This window comes from Dipteris shenzhenensis, chromosome 27 (genome assembly GCF_047967505.1).
Source record: "Dipteris shenzhenensis isolate YYH24624 ecotype China chromosome 27, Dip_SZ_1.0, whole genome shotgun sequence".
Classification (NCBI taxonomy): Eukaryota; Viridiplantae; Streptophyta; class Polypodiopsida; order Gleicheniales; family Dipteridaceae; genus Dipteris; species Dipteris shenzhenensis.
Window position 1 is genome coordinate 44,853,916 of NC_141622.1, and position 5,486 is coordinate 44,859,401.

Here is a 5,486-nt window from a genome sequence, read left to right on the forward strand (position 1 = left end):
CGGCATTCTTGCAAGATCCCCATGACACGTGAGACACCATTGTGTAGTCCAAGATCCTTCAAGTGTATCACCAAGATCATCATAGGCATACTCAAGAAATGGTATCGACGCCCACAAATCACCATAGCTATGGATACAAGTCATGTAGCTAATGAGTGGTGATGGAGGTAGAATGTGAAGGAATACATCAATGAGTGGAGATGGAAGGAGAAGGATATCATGTGCAAGGTGGTCCATTGTCACTTGCCTCCCCTTTCTGTAGGCATGCTAGCAAAAGGGTTCTCCCATTTTGCTAAATCCATTCAGCCTAACCGTCCAAGCATGTTGGATATAGTCCCTCTTAATTTAGAGGCTATGGAAGGAGCATGGGAATGAGGTGGAGCTATGTTGGTGTAGGGGGCTTTGGAGGCCCTCAAGCCAGTGGGTTCTTGCATTTCCTCATTCAAGCTCTCGATCTCATCTGAACTAGAGGGATCACTACATCTGGGCCCTAACACTCAGTGAGAGATGGGAATTGAACTGCGTATTGGAGATGAATTAAAACTGGGGCAAAAGGTGGGCTGCAAGTAGTTTGAAATGCTATCTTCACAGGCTTAGGCTCCTTGGACAAATTTCTGCAGGACCTCAAGTGCATGCATGAGATTCATGCAAAGGTACACCCTGCTTCAAATTCAATTCTATATTTTTTGTTAGAGAATCTATTCCCAGAGCTATCCCTCCAATCAAAGGGTTAGTTGTATGCCGACGGGTCGTAGGGAGAGTCTTAAGGCGATGGTTGGTTGGATTGTAGGCCATCTTTTGGTGGTTCTTGTGATGCCCTATAGGCCATGGTATGTGCCTTGTAGGCATAAATATAGGCACTTGTAGAGTTAGTGCCTTTTAGGCCACATAGGACACTTAGTCCTATGTGACACCTAGGACACTTAGTCCTAGGTCTAGGTACTTGTACCTTGTACTTCTCTTTTTTCTATTATCCAAGTTTGACATGACAGCTAAGACGTGTGCGACATTTTGCTATCTGCACTCTCTCTCTCTCATTCGATCCTATAGTGGTATCAAAGCAGCATTTTAGATTCGTCTCCTGCACCCGGACTCGTATCAACTCCCTTCAGCTTCACTGCCCCTCCATCCATACAGTCATACGGTATAGCTTCGTACCTGTTTTTGTACTGCACTACATACATCCCTTGTACTTGCATCGTATAACCGTACTGCTATGCTTCGTACTATGTACCTATACCATATAGCCTACACACAAGATTTGCATCGCCGTACAGCCGTATAATAGGCACCGTACCCATTTCAAACTGCTCTCCGTACATGTGCTGTACTTGCATCGTACGTCGTACATGTTTACAAGGGCACTTCCTCGTCCCAAGTTTGAAGTCTTTCGATAGGCTTTACACTTGGTTCCCTTTGTTACATGATTTGACATCCCTTGTACATTCATAGGTGGCTATATCCTTTTGGATGAACATGTGCCACCATGACCAGAAAATACGAGGTATTCTGAGACATTTCCAGAATACTTTAGCCCATCCCATGGAGGGGGGTTTGTAGGCCATCTTCTAGTGGTTCTAGTGATGCCCTATAGGCCATGGTATGTGCCTTGTAGGCATAAATATAGGCACTTGTAGAGTTAGTGCCTTTTAGGCCACATAAGACACTTAGTCCTATGTGACACCTAGGACACTTAGTCCTAGGTCTAGGTACTTGTACCTTATACTTCTCTTTTTTCTATTATCCAAGTTTGACGTGACGGCTAAGACGTGTGCGACGCTTTGCTATCTGTGCACTCTCTCTCTCATTCGATCCTACAGGGATAACAATTGACACGTGTTGATAAGTTGAGTTGAGGTTGGTATGCCTCCAAGTCAGTGTTTAACATTAAAGCAACGAGCGACGGAATATTCAAGTCGACAGGATGGGAATATGGAAACGGTCGTAGGTTAGCATTAAAGCAATGGGTGAAGGAATGGCTTGCCTTGGAGGGATACCAGAATGGCACCGGTCAGAGGATTAGCTGTATGCTGACGGGTCGTAGGGATAGTATTAAGGCACTGGGTCAATGCTTATCAGGACAATGGGATAGCAAACCCTGAAAAATCATAAATAGGTGGTGGGTTAGGGGATTGAGATGTGTCAGGTCAATGGGATAGAGCTAAGGTGACAGGTCAATGGGATGGTGAGCTAAGGTGATGGGTCGTTGGGATAGGAATTGAACACGCAGTGTCATCGACTCCCTTCTGATGATTCTTGGTGGTTCTCCAAGTTCTGTTCTAGGTTTGTGTGCATGGGGGGGTTGCTAAGGACCTAAAATACCTCTACCACAAACAACAAGCATCACAAAACAATAACTTTTGGCACACAAACGAGTGGTTTCTCCAAGTGGTCTATCAAGCACCCAAAACCACTTTGAAATTCCTCTCCAATCTTCATTTTCAAGTGTTTTTAGTTGGACTTGACACTACAACCAACTAGCAATCATTCTAGCTACCTCCTTGTAAAAACAAACATAAAAGAACAACAAAAAACAAGCTCAAATGCATGGCCATTGCTTTATGGACAAAAAGTTGAAAAGTGAGCTTTTCTACTCTAAAATCACTCTTTCCTCACTAGTTCCGCTTCCAATTCACTCCTTATCTCCACTAACAAAGCCTAAGGACTTGTGCAATGAGTTGTTTATGGGAGAAAGCTAAAAAATTGCAAAATCATACCTCGTATCTCCCTGGTAGTTGCACCTACGATCTATTGTCTGATGGAGACACACTGTTGTGGGGATGTTGGAAGTGTGCCGACGGAGCTCCTCACTCCCATGCTACTCCTTGTGAGAGCATTGCATAGTAAAGCCTTCACTCGTGTCACTCGAGTGCCTATTGTATTGTTGCAATGGGGTTTCCATGGAGAAGAAGGGGGTGAGAAAGAGAGAGGTGAGGGGGAGGGAAGAAGGGAAGGCAGTGAAGGAGAAGAAGGTGATGGCAAACACCAAAGGCAAACAAGGAGAGTAAGCAAACCTCAATCTCAACACATGAGCAAGAAGAAAGCTTGTATTGATCAAAGGTTGCATGCAACAATGAAGACCAAAGTCAACCACTTGGCCTTTTATACATGTCACCTTTTGAAGGGCCAACCCTATTCCGTGTATCATCCTTTCCCTTTTTTGTTACACTTACTTGGGCCCATATGGCACCAAGGCATATACTGATTCTGTCAACCTTCTCTCTATCTTCGAATGGCTCTCATGTTATCCATATACGAGATCCAAATGGCTCTTGTGTTATCCTTGCCAAGTGGGGCAATCCCAACGACTACTTTGAAACTAGCCATTTGTGGCTCAAAACTCATAGGGGTTGGATGGGCCATATCCATTAGCATGCTCAATGGCTGTTAACATCTGGACTATTTGGCCAACCATTGGATTCCTCCCAAGGTGTTGGATGATAACTTATTCTTACAACCCAAGTACCGAGAGGAGGTGACCAAATTTTTTGAAGAGCAAACAGCCAATCTGTGCAGGGCAGAAGGTGACCTGGCTACTGAATGTAAGTCTCTCCAAGAGCAGCTTGAGGGAGTAAGGGAAATTCGTGATGAGCTCCTTCAGGTGCACATGCAATTGCAACAGATGCACATCAAGCTCTAAACCGAAGACTATAGTAACTTGTAGTGCAAGCTCAAGTGTCAGAAGGACCTCACAAATAAGCCCTAGCGTTATGTTAGCCATAATCCTGAAACCATGTGTTGTGATTGTGATTAGGCGGGAAACCAGGGGGTGCTTGCATACTATGAAGCCTAGAGGGTTTGGGTCTAGGGTCACGCCTAGGCCTATACATTAGTTAAGAGGTGCAAAGGGGAGCCCATGAGAGGGCTAAAAGGGTAGGGTCCCTTGTGGGACACATGGCACCAAGGGAGGAGGCCACTTTGCAAGCATTGGGCTAGGGGGAGGTTTTCAAAGAGAGATCTCCAGGGTGATGGAAAAGGAAAGAGGACTCACAAGATGGGGATCACTGGAAATCGTGGTTGCGAGGAAATTACCAGAAGCCCTTTGATTCAGTTGGTGTCACATTGGTATCAGAGTTGGTGTTAAGCTCATCTCTCTGGTTGTTCACGCGCAGTTGAAGCGGGGTCATCGTGGCGAGTGTGGAGCCATAGGTAGTACTAAGTAGCCTACATAAAGCAGTCTGTGCAGAGAAAATACCATCTTTTGTTGCTGTTTGGGCCACAGGACGCAAGAAGATGACTCATGATTATACTACCGTATTACTACGAGAAGTACCCTCGATTCGTCATTAAAGATTTTCGTGAAGTTCCGTGCCAACGCCTGAGACTATAGGCAGTGCAGAGAATCCAGAGATTCATTGGAGACAAGTTTCAATTGATGCTCCAAGCCCAAGGTTGGGAGCTTCAAAGTTCAGCTTGGAGCATAAATGCACAGTCGGCTCCCTGCGCATAGTACGCTCAGTGCACTGCCTGCGCAGTGTCTATGAGCGTGGAATAGCTACACTTATTAGTACACTGCCTATGCATAGTGTCTATGCGCTGAAGGATAGCATGGATCTAGATTTCAGAAGGAGCCATGGCTGCTGTGTAGTCGTCATCTTTATTGCGGGACCAGTGCGGGTGTTAGTTACCGCAGCCTTTGATTACTCAACTTAGTCTCGGACTCTCAAAGCTTCAGATTCCAAGTTCAAAAGATTCCCGTGCGCATCGATCTACGTACACAAGGATATAGACTCTAGAGAAGCAAAGGAGGCCGCTGTCGCGTCAGCCCAAGGTTTAAAAACCTTTGGGAAAAAAGCCATATCATCGCATATATTTCTACCCCTTTGAAATCCTAAGTCTAAAAGCCTTTTCTTTTTTCCCCTTGCTTGCCTCTTTCTCTCCAAGGCACTCCAAGTCATTTTAGTCTCTCCAAATTTAAAGACAAGGATCGAAGATCAAGTGAAGAAGTTTGAGAGCGGGATTGAGGAATTACAACTTACGTGGCGTAACGAGAGCGGGTTCGAATTCAAAAGACAAATCCAAGGCCTCGAACAAATATCAGGGAAGTGGGCATCACATTTTTCTCTTTGACATAAAGCGTTTTGCTTTATTATTTCTAGAAAGTACACATATTTTTAAAGTGACAACTCCAGAAAGAGACGAAATGATTAGAGAGGCCGAGGAAAGGGCTAGAAAAGGAAAAGCGATAGTTGGAGAGGAAACACGTAAGGAGGTAAAAATTGAAACTCAAGAGGATGAAGTGGAAATGGACATAGACTACGGTGATCCGTATACAGAATTCAGTAAACTTGAAACTCGAATGCAAAATATAGAAACACAATCAGGAGTTATCAGTGATACATTGAAAACCCTAGCTGAAGCTATAGCTAAGTGAGCCGATTCTCAATTGATATCTATTATTGAAAAATCACCGATCCCTCCTAATCAAGTTGAGAGGTCCACCTCTAATATCCTTAAGGACTTGAAACCGCCAATTTTCAATGGAG